The sequence below is a fragment of the Triticum aestivum genome, chromosome 6B (assembly GCF_018294505.1).
Source record: "Triticum aestivum cultivar Chinese Spring chromosome 6B, IWGSC CS RefSeq v2.1, whole genome shotgun sequence".
Lineage (NCBI taxonomy): Eukaryota > Viridiplantae > Streptophyta > Magnoliopsida > Poales > Poaceae > Triticum > Triticum aestivum.
The window spans coordinates 221,825,239-221,842,931 of NC_057810.1; positions in this window are offsets into that span (position 1 = coordinate 221,825,239).

The window sequence follows — 17,693 nt, forward strand, 5'->3', positions numbered from 1 at the left end:
ACGTGGTCCAGGTCATGCTCGTCCGCCGGATTCTCCCATGCCAAGAACGGGCATTCAATCTGTGAGAGTTCGATCCGGAACATCACCAGGCGCTAAGCGGGCTCTTCAACACAATGTACGAAGGCGCCTGGAGGGTGCTGTTTAAGGGCGCCGAAGCCCCCGCATCCGCGATGGAAGATCGCGGATTCCGCTCGCAGCGTCCAGCTGACAAGGTAAGTGATTCTACCCCTTTACGGGACACTTGTTGTTAATAATTCGACCCTAAGCGGGTTTTAATCTCCCTTCTCCTTTGACAGGAGCGGATGAAGAAGGCCGAGCAGCTCATCTGCCCGGCTCCCATGCCAGAAGACCCAGTGGACGCCCGTCTAGCGGGGCTACTGGTTCCGGCACCGCACATGGTGCCGGAGAAGAAGGCCAAGAAGGTGGCCACGGGCACTCGAAAGAGTTCAAGTTTTCAGGTGTCCGACGACTCCGAGGCGGACTCCTCCCCCGAAGATGAGGAGGAGGAAGAAGACCCTCTCCCAGAGGAGGGAGAGAGGAAGAGAAAGGCTTCCTCAACAGGGGAGGCCGAAGGGTCCAAGAGGGGAAGAACTATTCCCCCGGACAGCTCCGCCAACACCAACGTTGGTGGTGAAGAGTGGCCCTCAAGGCCCAGGCCTCAGGTGAGATCGTAAGTATCCGGATCCCTGAATGATCTGCAATTTCTTTTGTGTCACATAGTGTCCTTCTAATGTCGCATACTATCTGCAGTCCGGCCGATGATGATCTCCCCGCTTCATCGAGCGGGTCGTTGGCTCCGTCGGATGTGGATTCCATCCCGACTGCCTCCACCCCTCGCGCCGATGAGGACGCCGAGGTGGGATCCCGGAAGGGGACCCATCAGGAGGAGGATCCAGAGGCGACGCAAGGCAGCCTCCCGGACTTTGCGCCGGACTCTACGCCGGAACCTGCAGTGGTTCCAGAGTCCGGCAAGCGGCCCCTTCACAAGAAGGGCAAGACCGTGATGCTGGCGGCCTCCGTCCAACCAGAGGCGCCGGACAACTTGCTGGAGGCGCTCCAAGGTGCCTCCATTGAGGAATAACACCGCACTGTTATGAGTGCGGTGATTCAGAAGGTTCAGCTTGCCAAGAGCGGGCTGACCGAAGCCTGCAGCAGCCTTCAAACAGGCTTTGAGGTAAGAAGTTAAAATTATGTAATGTAATACCGCATAGACAGTAGCCCCTGATGCTTAGTTCGGCGTTCGGAAAGAAAAGACGGACTGAGGATCTAAAATAATATACGCAGGGTTGCTAAAAAATATGTCAATATGGGTTTGCAGGTTGCGCTGCTGACCTCTGCCGCACTGACTGCGGAGGTTGGTGCATTGAAGCAGGATCTCGAGCGGTCCGAGCAAGAGCTCGGCCGTGCCAAGAAGCAACTCGAGGACAAAGAAGGTGAGTAACACCACTTTAAAAATTTACCTTACAGAAAAGGATTTAGGTTGCAATAAAAATGACAAGGATAACGTGGGTACTACAGGGGCCACTAACAAGGTGGCAACCCTGAAGGAGGCTGTGTCCGTAGCCAAACGCAATGCGGCCGCGGAACGGGCCGAGCGAGAGAAGCAGGAGGCGCGGGTGGCGGAAGTGCGGCAAGAGCTCCAGGCTCTCATGGAGAAGCATGAGAGTTTGGAGCGCGACTCCAAGACTCGAGAGTCCGAGCTCACCTCGGCTCTCGAAAGTGCCAAGTCAGCCAAGGCCGAGGCCCGTAAGGCCCTTCAGGAGGTTGAAGATGTGAAGAAGATAGCGGCGGGTAAGGCATTTTTCATGCAAAGCAAGCATGTTAATGTAAACTACCTGACACTTACCCGCATTCGGAGCTCTGCAGGGGCGTTTGTGGATCTGCCGCGCAGTGTATCCGATGTCGTCGCATTCTACCGTGGCCAGGAGGGGAGCTCAATGGAGAAGGTCTTCTGGTCTCAATATGCTGAGGCCGGCCATCCGGTGCCCCCTAGCGACCAGCTGAAGCAGCTGGTCGAGCTCCACAAGGCGGCTGAGGAGGCCATGAAGGGCGTCATAGTCCGGCTGTGGCCTGGACAGGCCATGCCTGGGAGCTATTTCGGCCTCGTGCGGCGGCTGGTGGATGCGTGCCCCTGGGTGGAGGTCGTCAAGCACTCCGCCTGTATTGAAGGTGCTCGTCGGGCCCTTGCCCGCGCAAAGGTGCACTGGGGCAGGCTGGATGCGAAGAGGCTTCTTACTGACCCGCCGCCAGCGGGCAAGGAGTATCGTACGCCCGAAATGTACTATAAGACTGTCCTGAAGGGTGCCCGCAATATTGCGGATGAATGCCCTAGAGATGTAATTATTGAGTAAAACTCGCTATGTATTATCCTGTGCGCTGAAAACTTTGTTCATATGCGCTTTAAGCAACACTTGTTTAATTTAAAATATTACCTTCTGTGCGGCCGTTTATAAAATCTGATAGATGGCAAGTCGTTGGCTTCAGCCCCCGAGCCGCAAGTGCTGGGGTGTTCGGGATAACTTGAGCACTCTTATTCCCATTTTTGGGTCCATCTAGGGAGGCGCTCAACACAACGAACAAGGCAACCAGACTTATAATGCTTGAACACTCTCACTTAGCCATAGAATTCTATAATTTTAAATTTCGGCGAAGCCCCTAGTATTCGGAAGACCGAATTCGGGGCGCTATCCATGCCTTCGTTGGACATTATACGGAACTTCGCTCGAAGCGGCATGAGTCTTTAGGGACCCGAAAAGACCTCTCGAACAGCGACCAGTCTCTCGCCTTATCATGCCAGTCAGTTTTAGCTTTCTCCACTGAGGCGCTCGCCCGGCTCAACCGGGGCGCAATCGCAGTGGTTCTCCCAGTGCCACCTTAGCCGACAGAATGGAACGTAAGGCACCAAAACGTGGGAGCCGGGCAAACCCAACTATTGACCCAAGACATGATTCGGAGCCGATTCATATAATGCTATAAGTTCGGGGTGCCGCACTTGTGAAAGTGTTCGGACTTATCACACCATAATGCGGGGAACGTAAGCCCCTGGTGTATTCGGCCGTACCAAAATATACGGGTGCAAGATGTCATTAATGAACATATGTATAAGGTAATGCAATAACAGGCAAAAAATGCTGCATTATTTATTCAAGGAATTCTGCTATAAGTGCGGAAGGATACAAATAGTGCAGTAAGCAAGGGATTGGACTAAATAAGCATGTCCCCCTCCAGGGGTGGACTGCAGACTGGTGTATATAATCGAATTTAATGCTCGTAATGGAGACCACCTGAATGTTAACCGCAGCCTTCTTCCCGTCCTGGCTGTTGTATCGTGAGTTCGGCGGGTTCACCGCCGGACAGGGCCTCTGGTGAACGGAGTCCTGTGTATACAAAGAAGAAAAATGATAAAAAAGAGCGGCACGCTTGGGATCCCCTGGTTACAGAGTGGCGGAGCCTATATGGGACAAGGAGGAGGCGGACCGTGCCGAGCAAGCCCTACCGCCCCTCTTCGATAAATACGGTGACAAGCAGACCAGGAACTTTGTCAGGGCCCGGTACAAGAAGGACCCGAAAACAAAGGAGCTTACCACGGATCCGAAGACCAGGGCGCTTGAGCTTGTTCTTATAAGGAATACACCCCCGCGTAATTAGCTCCATATGGTTGCATTCTAATTAATGAAGCCAAATTTCTAAATGGTTCACATTCCTTCCGCAGGCGACTTAAAGCAGTAGCGCGGGGTCGACTAAGAGCAACCCTTGGGACACCACTCTAAATAGGGCGTTGAATGTAATGAAGAACAAGGATAAGCTCAGTAAGCCGACATCAGCTGGTCGTGTGGCCGGCAAAGGCTTGTTGACAAAATGGTCGTCATACTATAACAATGGTGGGCGAAAGGAGAAAAAGACCAGCTCGGAAAGCTAGGCGCGCAAGGTTCAAGAACTCAAGGCACAGGTGGCGCGGATTCCGGAGATTGTCCAAGAGCAAGTGCAACAACAACTCGGAGTGACGATCACCGCCATTGTGCCTACCTTGATCGAGGGGTTGAGTGCGTGGATTGCTGGCGGCCAATAGGGGCCGCCCCCGATTCCTAGCTTCACGGCCAGCAACTCGCAGAATGCGATGGCGGGGCCATTGGTGTCTCCAGCGGAGGCGGCATTGGTGTCTCCGACGCCGGCACGGGAGCTTAATGCACCCGGGTGTACGCCGGCCGGCACCTCTGCAGCAAGCGGCCCCTCCGTCAACTGCACGCCCGCTGTTGGCGGTGCCTCGACATTAGCCGAGCTCGACGCCATCATCACGGTAACTAATTAAGCCTCTCTCGGCCGAGGACTTCATCTCCTTGCCTTTGACTGGGCATCCCTGACGCCCTACATGTTTTCGCAGGGCGCCGCCGACGTTCCGTGCACTCTCCTGCACTTCGTGAACAACGAGTTAGTCGATGTCGCCAAGGACAAAATCATTCAACCGGGCAACCCCTTGTTCCACGGTACCCAGATGCCACCCAACTTGTTTAGGGTTCAACTGGTTCGGGTGCTGCCAGGCTGCGACGAGTTGTTACCTCCGATTCGACCCGTCGGGGCCGACAATGATGACGTCATGACCCTCAGCGCCTGCCTGAGCTGGCCCCTGCTTTGGCCGAAGAGCCAGATTCGTTTGGGGGCGGGGGACACCACCCCAAAGACAACACCGCCAGTCGTGCCGGCGCCAAGTCGGCCCCATGGCAAGACCGCCGCAACGGTGCCGGACATCCCTATGCCACTGGATCCAAACATGCATATGGCACAGGATCAGAACGACGACAACGACGATACATTTGCCAACGTCGATCAGTACTTTGCCGATCATGGGTACGATGGCGACTTCATGGGGCCTCCTTCTCAAGAACCCAACCCAACAAAAGACATGCGCGATCTAGCTGGTACCGCGGAGAGGCCAAGTTGCAACAGGCGTCGTCTGCCGCTTAGCTCTCAGGAGACGCCTCCAGCTGCCGACTTCACCGAGCCACAGATAGGCGAGGTGTGAAATATTATCAGCCCCAACACACTCAAGAAGGCGGTCTGTGAGCAGAACTCGGTCCCATTATAGGAGAAGAAGACGGCACGCAAAAGAAAGACTAACAAGGGTGCGAGCCAGCCGGCACCGAGTACGATCCGTGCTCAGGACGGGCCACCTTCACCTAAGGATATCTCGAGGAGGGTGCATGTGGTGGGTAGGGCGATGCTACCGACAAATATGCTCAATGCTGCAACCGGTGCTATGCGGAGTCTGCATGACAGTGTTCTTTCTTTGGAGAAGCGGCGTCTCAGAGAGAAGGATGTGGCATACCCGGTTTTCACGGCCAAGGTGCCAGAGGGCAAGGGCTTTGTGGATAACTCCATCGGGCGTACGATCGTCCTGAGGTTTGATGACATCCACGCTATGTTGAACCTTCATCCGCTGCACTACACCTTCGTTCGGCTATTTTCGCTGAGTATGGAGATGCGGATCATTCGCGACAAGACCCCGGACATCGTGATAGTCGACCCCTTCTACATGCGTGCCAAGATCTTGGGCAGCACTCGGGACCGGCAAGTCGCGAGTTCTTACCTCGAAGGCGTCATTCTGACAAACCAACATAAGGATAACTTCCTCGTGCCTTACTTTCCCGAGTAAGTCCTCCCCTCAACCGGCCCGCAACATATGAATTCTTAGATTTCGATCGTTTTTCTTTTAACATTTCGTGTTTTCTGCAGTGACACACATTGCACGCTCATCCTCCTAAGCCCCAAATATTCCATGGCCACGTATTTCGACCCGGACCGTCAGTCGAACGTAGACTACACAAATGTCAAGAAGGTTCTTGATGATGCTCTCCCCGGCTACGCCAAATCTGGAGGCACCTTCACTAGGCCTATTCGTAAGTACGGCAAGCACGTGTTCTCCCACAATACGACGTTCTGCTGCGTCAAGCAGCCGCCTGGCGATCAGAAGGGTGCCTACTACGCCATCCATCACATGCGGGCGATCGTACGGGACCATCATCAACTTCTGCTACCGAGTAAACTCAAAGATTGGGCCGCGACATGTCGGCAATCCAGGACGCGGACATCAGACAAGAATTCTTTTGCATCCAGTCGAAGTTTGCGGAAATCATCCATCAAGATGTCCTTCGTACCTCGGGGCAGTTCTACCTCAGAAATCAACCGTCCAACAGTGACATCGACACAATGCTACAATGGCAGGCTGACAACGACCGTTATTTCATGACTCCCATGATAGACGGCGGCTTCATCCACGCTCCGGTCCCTTGAGTTGAGTCGAAAGCAGTGATGCTGTGTCTAGTTCTGAAACATCGATTGGCTCATGTTGTAATTAAACTTTAATGAACTTGTAGTATGTCTCTTTGGTTTCGAGAGTCGTTCAACTTAGATGTAATCAATGCTATTAATGTCTTGCTTTTCTCTTCCGACCGTTCTGTTGCATACTTATATATTGCTTATGTATTGTCTGTGAATTGGTACTAACGTTTCGTTTGGCTAGTGCATAGCGATGCCGTCGTATGTCGAGTACAAGGGTAAGGTTCCCAGAGTCTACGACGACTGGGAGGAGTGTCGGAGACAGGTTCGCCGATTCAGCGGTAACAGTTACAAAGGGTACACCACTAGGGCCGAGGCCGAATCTAGATACGCCCGCTATCTAGCGGGAGAGGGGAGGGAGCGTTGGAGGAACCGGATGAAGACGAGTTTCATCGTGATGATGCTCATCATGATGACCGCAGCTCTCTTCTATGTGATGGTAGTTTAGATGATCGATATCGACTTGTAATGTGAAGACAAACTCGCTACTCGCGGTCTCAAGACTTGCAATATAATGTTCTATCTTTGTTTGGTCTTTTCAATTCGGAGACTAATGTGATGAATTGTATTCGGAGACTAATATGATGAATTGTATTCAAAGAGTAATCTTCTATTGTATTCGATGAATCTGTTGTTGATGTGTGCTGTCTATATTTTGTCCAATTATACATTTTGTAACCTCTGCAAGAAACAGAAAATAAAAAAATAAAAAAACCTAATATTCATACTAATGGCGCATCACATCATAGTGCGCCATTAGTATGCCAAAGGATACTAATGGCGCATCATTAAACAGTGCGCCATTAGTATGCCGAAGTTACTAATGGCGCATCTTGTTGTTGTGCGCCATTAGTATGCCAAAGCACCTGGGTATACATGGCCCCCTGGGAGGCATACTAATGGCGCACTGTTGTATATACTAATGGCGCATCTGAGGTCCGCCATTAGTATACCAGATACTAATGGCGCACCAATGGTGCGCCATTAGTAAAATATACTAATGGCGTGGCACTAATGGCGCACCTCTAATGCGCCATTAATGGCCAAATTAGGTGCGCCATTAGTAGGCCTTTTCCTAGTAGTGATGATACCAATGCAGTAAGGGTTACAACCCAAAGAGTGAGAGCAGAACACCCTGTTCAATTGATTTGTACCGTCGGCTTATCACGCCACCTGCAGCAAGGGGTAATATCCCAAAGCTTAGAGCACAGCGCTCTAAGCACATAAAATCATTATATATACTGGCGACTTAACGTCCAAAGCCAGCTCACAAGGGTAGTAACGCTATGTTTTCTTTGGTGAATACACCTATGTTTGAACATGAAGCCCCCACGTGCTTTGTAATTATGGCGTATGAGCCGGATCAAAAGGGTTATTTCACAATTATGCTTTGAATACGACCAGGACCAAAAAGGTTAGTTCACCGTTATGCTTCGAATACGAGCAGGACCAAAAGGGTTATTTTACGGCTATGCTTCGAATACGAGCAGGAAGCCCCCAAGTGGTTTGTGGCCTTGGGACGATCAAGAGGGTATTTATAGCTATGATTCGAATACGATCAGGAAGCCCCCAAGTGACCATAAGTTTTGGCATTGCGCCGATCAAGAGGGTATTTATAGCTATGCTTTGAATACGAGCAGGAAGCCCCCAAGTGACCATAAGTTTTGGCATTGCGCCGATCAAGAGGGTATTTATAGGTATGCTTCGAATACGAGCAGGAAGCCCCCAAGTGACCATAAGTTTTGGCATTGCGCTGATAAAGAGGGTATTTATAGTTATGATTCTAATACGATCAGGAAGCCCCCTAGTGACCATAAGGTTTGGCATTGCACCGATCAAGAGGGTAACGACAGCTATGATTCGAATACGATCAGGAAGCCCCCTAGTGACCATAAGGTTTGGCATTGCGCTGATCAAGAGGGTAACGACAGCTATGATTCGAATACGATCAGGAAGCCCCCTAGTGACCATAAGGTTTGGCATTGTGCCGATCAAGAGGGTAACGACAGCTATGATTCGAATATGATTAGGAAGCCCCCAAGTGACCATAAGATTTGGCATTGCACCCATCAAGAGGGTATTTATAGATATGATTCAAATATGATCAGGAATCCCCCAAGTGGCCATTAAGATAAGCCGATAAGGCAGGATACACCATATTTGACCCGGGTATTGAGGTTCAACACTTTGTAGGAGACATATTTCTCGTGAATCGGATTTTGAACTGGATATTGAGCTCCAATGCTTTGTGAGAGACAAACTTCTCTTGAACCGGATTTTAAACCATCATTCTTCATTTTGAGCCGGAAACTTTCCAACGGCCTTTAAATTTTTATCAATACGGTAGTAGCCTCCGGGACCGGGTTATCTTCCCCTCCAATGACCCGGAGTTCTTGAATTCACTGAAACTGGCCAATTCCGCCAGTCCTGTCATTGTAGCCCCCAAGTCTATAGACGACTCGAGGAGTTGTCTTGAGATTCTCCATATTTGACCGTGATATACACCGATATGAATCATTCAACAGCTCAGTAATATAATAATCCCTTTTTGCAGTAGATAACTAGTCCTGCATTGGAGAACTTGCAAGCCAGAGTAATTGTTCTTTTAAAGAAAGAAATATATAATATAAAAATATATTGGATAGATTTCACCTGATATATTAGGCCAGAAATTATCCACCGCGGAGTTGATGATCACCACAGTGAAGCAGAAATCAAGCACGGCCGAGTTGGCCGTGGCCATGTACAAATGAATCCGCCGAGGCATTGTAAGTTGGTGCAGTTCGGTGAGTCAATCGCAGGCGCGGTAAGTCGCGTGGACGGGAGAATCGGCCGCGGGGCGGACGGGTAAACTGTCCGTCATATTGTAAACCGGCGCAGACGTATGAGCCGGCCGCGAGGGTGGACAAGCAAGTCGTTCGTGGTGTTGTAAGGCGGCACGGACGGGCGAATCGGCTGGCGCGTTGATGTAGACCGGACCGCAAGGGCGGCGGCTTATACGCGTGTCCATGAAGTTGCGCGACACATATGAATGCCAATAAAAATTGATGCTGCTCCATGCTCCATACTCATAGTATATCAACACTTTTGTAATGAATAGTTTACCTGTGTATAACAACACTATAGGGCTGAGTGGTTATTTTCAAAAAAATAACGAGTACTGATAAGAAGTAAACTGGATGTATATCACTTGATATATTCGGACGATATATGATCCTTGGGTGGACCAGAAAATAGATGAAGGCCCAGCAGCAGTGTGGATGCTCGTCATACAATCATCTTTTTTAATCTGATTTTCTTCAGACGTCTTGTTGCGTCTACTATTGATCCGTCGTGGTAACCGTAGCATTCGTAAATCCCCTGTTAGTATTGCTTGTTGGTACGCCGAACAATGGCAGCAGTAAGTGGGTTGCCTAGCTCCCAAGTAAAGAAACGGGAAATTTGGCCGTGGTTGACTGCACGAAATGTTGCATCCCAGCATGCGGTGTGTAACCAGCATGTTGCTCCCTCGCGTGATCAAAACTTCATAGCAAATGCAGGTTTGTATGCTCGCAGTGGTGGTATATTGATCCAGAATCGTAGAAGCAACTCAAGAGGAGGCGGTCTGACGCGGCTATGGCGACGAAACCAGTGATGCCTCTGGAGGCGCAACGTACTAGTGGCTCGAGAGTTCATTATTGGGGACAGACAGACTGGCAAAACAGCAGTAGCCACAGATACAATTCTCAAGAAAAAAGGGCAAGATGTAAGAAGAACGAGAGCGAGCCTTCACGAAATAAAATGCAAATGAAACTCGGAACCACATGTTCAATCTTTTTTTAGCGGTTTCCCCAGAGATCTTTATCATGAACGCAACCTTCATTTTGCTCATTCATGGAGTTGTATTTAGTACCTCTAAGAAAGATGATCATCCACCGTTAGTTAGTAATGTGGGTTGGCTTGGATTACTTAGTGTTGCGCGCCTAGGAGGGAAGCACGCTTGGGATGCGGAGGAGCTATTATCGCCCAGCTCCCTAACCTAATGCGGCCGGACTGCAGGGAACCTTAGCATGGGGGGACGTCCTAATCCTTTTGCCGCTGCAAGGCCGGCTAATCATACGCAGCAGGAGCAAGGGAACTCCCCTGGTTCAGGAAGGCACATGAGTCCGAACGCTATTATGAATGTGCAACCGACACTACACTACGTAGGTACCTGTGCATGCAGGTGAGGCATCGGTCGGTCCTAGAAACGGCTGCAGCTAGCGAGGAGTTAACGACCGGACGTGCTGCAACCTAGGGATCACCAGGCAGCTCTTTCGCTCTATAGGGATATCGGGGGGGGGGGTATAGCACAATTCTTCTTAGAGGAGGGTTTTGGTTTGCCCAGGTGACTGATCGTGCCATAATATACTCCTGCCAATTCTATTGCACCGGCAACCGAAGTCAAACATACATACGACGATCTTCATGCGTGAAGGGACGGGAGGAAAGAAAGGCCGGTAGATGATAATGCGAAAGGGCGCCGCGTCTGGCTTGATAGTAAAGCCAAAGAAAGACGCCCCAAGACAAGATACAACTATTGGGAAGGGGACATGATCAATAGAACCTGGCTAGATCCGGGCTGGGATAGTGGCGCCCATTTCTAACCAGTTTTGAAAAGGTTCACTCATTCTGGAGGTACTAACCACTTAGTCATCGGTCCGCTAGTTCACGCAAAACCGAAGAAGTTATCACGGACGAGCCACATGTAGGGAAACTTGCACGTGTGGTTCAGGCCGGGCTTTCCTTCGGTATCATGGTCGGGGCTGATCGATCACTCCTTAAAAGGGAGTTAACTGTTTCGAACCATACATGAAACTTATCTCATAGAGTGAGCTAGCCCCAGATAGCGAAGGATAGCTATTGACTTATTGGGAAACCCGCGGGGATCCGGAGCAATAGGTCGAATTACTATATAAAGAATAATGCGAAGTGACAAAATCAATCGAATTCGGCTGGTTGGATCCCCTTATTAGTCAATTGCTTTTGACGTATCAGGTGGTAATGGGAGAGTTTCTGCCTCATACAGCTCGGGCCGAAGACCGGGGAAGTTGAGGAGAGATGGGGAGACCCAACTGCTGCTGGTCGGGACGGACAGGAAAGGGGGCGGGGATAAGCTTGTGAAGAAGCAAGCTTACACTTGAGTAACCAATCAAATCGTACATCTTGTGGCATGCTCACCAATAGTTACGGGAATAACGGAATGCATAGGGATAAAAAATAGAAAAATGCAGATTTTCTATGAAATCCTTTCTTTCCATAGAAGTATCTGGTCTGAGACGGTACAGTACTCTACGAGAGGAATGCAATGGGATGGATGGTAGAGGGTTGCCTGCGCCCAAAAGCAATGATTCACTTGTCCCCTTTATGTCTAGTGTTTCTTCCATCAATCATCCGGATTTACGCCATATATCAACAGATTATGGTTTTGAGGGTCATCCATTATGAAAAGACTTTCCTCTGAGTGGATATGTGGAAGTATGCTATGATGATCCAGAGAAACGTGTGCTTTCTGAACCCATTGAGATGACACAGGAATTTCGCTATTTCGATTTTTCTAGTCCTTGGGAACAGCGCAGCGACGGATAATTCCGAATCTACATAGGTCTAGTCCAGGGGACAAGTCAATAGGAAATGCTATTTCCTTCCGAGTCAAATGCATCATAGTCCCTCAATCGAACAGTCCACTAGTTCATATCTAACCTTATGTATTCTTTCCCGCACCTTAGCTTCAAATAATTGAATGAATGAGTGCTATTTCAGAGTTCCAGTTTAGGTATTAGCTCGCTACAGTTTAGTCAGTAAAAGAATATGACATATTTGATTTCCTATGTCTGTACTACTTCCATAAGGAGAAGCTGAGGTCATTAACGAACTAGAAAAGAGCTAAGGAACTATTTCCAGATACCTAATCGGGTGCTGAACAAACTACACATACAAGGAGTGCAGATGTCCCTTCTATTAAGTCCCGGCCGTGAGGCTTATCCAGGGGATGTTTTTTATTTGCATTCACGCCTTTTAGAAAGAGCCGCGAAATTAAATTCTCTTTTAGGCGAAGGAAGTATGACCGCTTTACCAATAGTTGAGACTCAATCTGGAGACGTTTCCCCCTATATTCCTACTAATGTAATCTCCATTACAGATGGACAAATATTCTTTTCTGCGGATCTATTCCATGCCGGAATTCGACCCGCTATTAATGTGGCTATTCAGTTTCCAGAGTAGGATCCGCGACTCAAATTAAAGCCATGAAACAAGTAGCTGGCAAATCCAAATTGGAACTATCTCAATTCGCAGAGTGACAAGCCTATTATTCGCCTCTCCTCTCGATAAAACAAGTCAGAATCAATTGGCAAGGGGTCGACGACCTATATATACTATTGAGTGAGATGGAGAAAGACAATGGTGGTATTCCATAGGGAGATCCTGTGTTGGATGATAAAGAGGGTTTGCCTTTCGAGAAAGGGGCTTGGCTATCTCCGTCTCCATGTTATAGGACGTATCAAATATATCTATCGATCTATACCATATGGTGAGCCAACTAACCCCCACTCCAATCCAATACTTGCTAGCGCAGGGAATCGATCATCTGTGGATGTTCAGCCAAAGACTCTAGCCCCGGATTCCGATAACTTCTATGATTCTCTCATTATTCAGTGTCCAGATGGAAGGGATGTTTGTTATTCACTTTGGTCAGAAGAGGAATTGACACTCAAGAGCACGCATTTTATGTTTGCATTCCTATTTGAGAGTGCCCCTCCCTCCTATTTGGTTGGAAGTTTCCTGCTCAAGTTGAGAAAGCAAGGGCTGACCGGACTACAGCTCACTCTTGCGCTTCAACGGCAGTATTGTCTCCATCTTTCGCCCACCCAGGGGTTAGGGTTATCTTTGGAAAGAATCTCTTGTATCATCAGATACGAGAATCGGTCATGCATATTATCATATAGAAATGTGAATCGAGATGCATCTTGATGAGAATTTGGCTTTCTTTTGGCAAAAGTTGGATTGTTTTCAACAAACTAGCAATCTGTGGAGATGGCTGATCTGTCCCACCTTGATTGATAGCGATATAGCCACTCTCATTTCAATGCGGCACATTGATAACATCATTCCAATCTTCTATCATCCGTGCTAAATACCATGAAACTAAGTAGCTAAGGTCTAGTGGACCTATTTAAACAAGGATATGCTGATCCTTCTATGTCGACTTTTCCACTATCAACCCCAAAAACCCAACTCTGCCTTACGTAAAGGAAATTAGTACGATTCACTTCTGGATTTGAAATCACTGCTTATACCAGGTATTGGGCATACAAGAACATTCTGTAGTATTAGTAAGAGGAGGAAGGGTTAAGTATCTTTGGACTCGGTGTGAGATATCACATTTTCGAGTTGGATGCAGTCACGGTAAAGAATCATCAACAAGGGCGTTCTAGTGCGTTGTAGATTCTTATCCAACACTTGTATCATTTGATGATGCCATGTGAATCAAGCAACAGGAGAAGGACCCAATAACGAAAGTTTCGTAAAGGGACTAGAGCAGACTACCATGAGACAAAAGATCTTCTTTCTAAAGAGATTCGATTCGGAACTCTTATATGTCCAAGGTCAATATGGAAATTCTTTCAAAGGTTTTCCCTTACTTTGTCCGTGTCAACAAACAATTCGAAATACCTCGACTTTTTCAGAACAGGTCTGAGTCAAATAGCAATGATTCGAAGCACTTATTTTTCCATTACACTATTTCGGAAACCTAAGGACTCGATCATATGGATATGGAAAATACAGGATTTCCGATCCTAGCGGGAAAAGGAGGGAAACAAATACTCAATTTGAAGTGAGTAAACAGAATTCCATACTCGATCTCATAGATCCCTATAGAATTCTGTGGAAAGCCGTATTCGATGAAAGTCGTATGTACGGCTTGGAGGGAGATCTTTCCTATCTTTCGAGATCCACCCTACAATATGGGGTCAAAAAGCAAAAAAAATAAGTGATTTTAGCCCTTATAAAAAGAAAACGGATTCTTGAACCTCTTTCACGCTCATGTCACATCACGGTACTGCAGAAAAAAGAACTGCAAAATCTGATCAAATTTTTCGTAATCGATTAGTCAACATGGTGGTTAACTGTATTCTGAAAGACGGAAAAAAATCATTGGCTTATTAAATTCTCTATTGAGCCGTGAAAAAGATTCAACAAAAGACAGAAACAAATCCACTATTGGTTTTACGTCAAGCAATACGTAGAGTAACTCCCAATATAGGAGTAAAAACAAGACGTAATTAAAAAGGATCGACGCGGAAAGTTCCGATTGAAATAGGATCTCAACAAGGAAGAGCACTTGCCATTCGTTGGTTATTAGAAGCATCCCAAAAGCGTCCAGGTCGAAATATGGCTTATGTAGATATTCAATATACACTCACTAGATTTGCCTTGTTGATCAACTGTTTGGTATACCAAGTTCTGTAGAATTGTTTTGTGCCTGGAACTCCAAACGACCCTTATACTGTTTTGCTTTCTGCTGCTTCTTGTTCTGCTTTGCCGAGAGAATTTCACCTCTGTGGAATGCCCTATAGCTATATTTAGCTATATTACTCCTCTAGCTATATTTAGCTAGTTCACCACTGTATACGACCAAGGTTTACACCTGAGAGTCATAGTAAATCCTTGCATTTGTGAAACTGACCAGATGAGAACGAAACTGGTGGGAACAATCAACTATATGGCAGCTGTGAAGTTCTAGTTGGCTTCTGAAAATCAACTATGCTAAAATAGATTCTCTTTTGAGAGCCCTACATATACCGATCAAACATTCCATTTCAGACTTGTCTGCTTTACTATCTAATAAGTTTGATAGAAATGAAGGCGGGTATAGCTTCCTTTGATCCATACCGTAATATTCAAGCTGACTTTGTCAACTTATTCCCCTTTTTTCAGGTTGAATTGACAACACCGTACTTTCTTCAACCATAGGAATCAGAATTTCATAGGTAGAGGGGGCCAAGGTGCCAGAAACATGGATTTCATGGAAACAAGGTAATCCATAGTTGGTAGCAGATGTTCCGCAGGATCAGATATCCTCCGTCTTGTCTCTGAATTCGAGGAATGCTTGTAGCTGTGCTAGGCATGAGAAGAAGTCTACAATACGATTTCTACGATTGGTACCAGATTGGAATTCATTCTCGGAACTCTCCTCTAGAGAATGGCCTGGCTAAAGAGAGTGATAGATCCATCATGTCGTGTGGAAACTAAAGCAACCACTAAACGATTAAGTAGCGATGTATGCAAAGCTAGATGAGGAACATTTCATAATACACTCATTCTGCATATCTTTAGGATAAAATAAAAAACGGTGAAAAAATCCATTTTCCTAAATAAAAAGATCAAGAAATCTATTTTGTATGGTTCTTATTTCATTGAAAACGTTTCCATGAGACTTTCTTTCATTGAAGAAGTCCATGACTTGTTCTAGGTGATATGAGGTTGAACATGCTTTAGAGGAATTGCAAAGAAGGGTACATGAGGGTGGAATAAAAATCAAAAAGATGACCCCTTCTTTCTTCCTGAGCATTACCGATAAATATAAAGTAAAAAAAAGAGAGACAGGTTGTTGCAACAATCACAAACCATAGAAAAAATGCATATCCCATGTGTGCTCTAGTTTCGGGTTCTCCTAGACCACCATTATGATCCTAGTGAAGGGGAGCTCTTCGCAGCTGTCAGTGGAAAGATGGAAATTGGTTCTAAAAGAGCCGAGCTAGGGATAAGAGATATGGTTGGTTGGCAGAATGGAAGGAATGCTATTCTAACGGGAACCGGGAAAAGAATGGTTCCCAATACAGGGCCCGAAGAAGAGAGACGAAAAGAAGTAATGAAATAAGAAATAAAGTACGCGGATCAAAGTGAAAAATCACATAGCTACTAAGTCAAAACGTCCAATGAGAATGGAGATCAAGAGGGACATGAAATCCATTAGCAGCTCTATCAGTTATTTCATTATTAGCATTCCTTAACCAATATAAAAAGAAAGAGATCACAAGCGTAATCAGTCTCCATACGCATCTATCTATAGAAAGGAGTAGGGCACCTGATATGAGATACATACTGGAGTCAAGGATTGAGACCACTAGTGAGAAGGCCAATAAATCATTTTTTTGTATCGGAAGGGAAAGAAGGACCATCCATTGGCAAGCACTAAAGGTAGGAATCTAGTGGCTGCTGCATCAAGCTCCATCCATGATTTTACACTCTAGAGGAGAGAACTGATGTGAGCCAGCTTTGTAGCGACCTTTCTTATGCGGAAGCAAAACCTGTATTTCTATACGAGTTTCCTTCAGCTGCTTAGGGTGAGCAAGCCCATAATATTCCATTTAGATTCTGTCTCCCTTTTCTATTGGAGTTACATAGGAGTGGTCCATAGAGGGGGCACTAGTTACTGGTTGGGAACCATAGGTCCATAGGCGCGCGAATAGGGGTCCATCCAGTTTATTCTTTTGGGTTGTGTGTGGGACTTTCCTCTTGATGTGGAAAATAGGCTCTTAGGGCATATGCTGCCTTTACCGGAAAAAGAAAGTCAACGGACTTCATGGACGAGGAGGTGGAGGATGAATGGTATGGCTTGCTCACTTGCTTAAAAACTTATTTTCAAAAATAAGGAGACAGAATATAAATCTCTGAATGGGGAAAAGCATATTCTAGTATTTGCCCATAAGCTTATACAAAATAGGAGTGCTACATAAGCATATGCTAAAGGTGGAGGAATTATGGGCATGACGATTAACCCTATTCTAAAAGGGTAGAAAAATCTATCCATGATCTTTTTATATTTGTATAACTTATCTTTATATAATTTATCCATAATCAAACTCTATATAGATATTTAATATTTCTAGGCGTCCTTCTCTATCTATGAAATTCCTAATTCAGAGAGTTCACTTTCCAATATCTAAATGTTCATGCAAAGCAACAAACGAAATGCAAGAACTGTCACGCAGAAGTCACACAATATGCTGATCGTTCTGAAATGATAAAAAGTATGGGATTTTGTAAGAGATTCATACATAGAGATCGAAACTCATGGAAGGGCCCGGCCAGCAAATGAGATCTCTTACATCCAAAGGACCATGCCAATCGAAGATGAACCATTCACCGAGCCGAGTATGTGCAAGACAAGACACGGCTAGATAAGTCAAATAGAAGATATTGCTTTTACACGAGCAACTCTTTTCTTCATATCCTTGTGGTTAGTACAGAAGAGCCATTGAACCATATTTGTCATTTTTAATTTTAGAAATGAAAACTTTCCTTATCAAAGAGGGGCCGGGGGCTGAAAGAGAAAA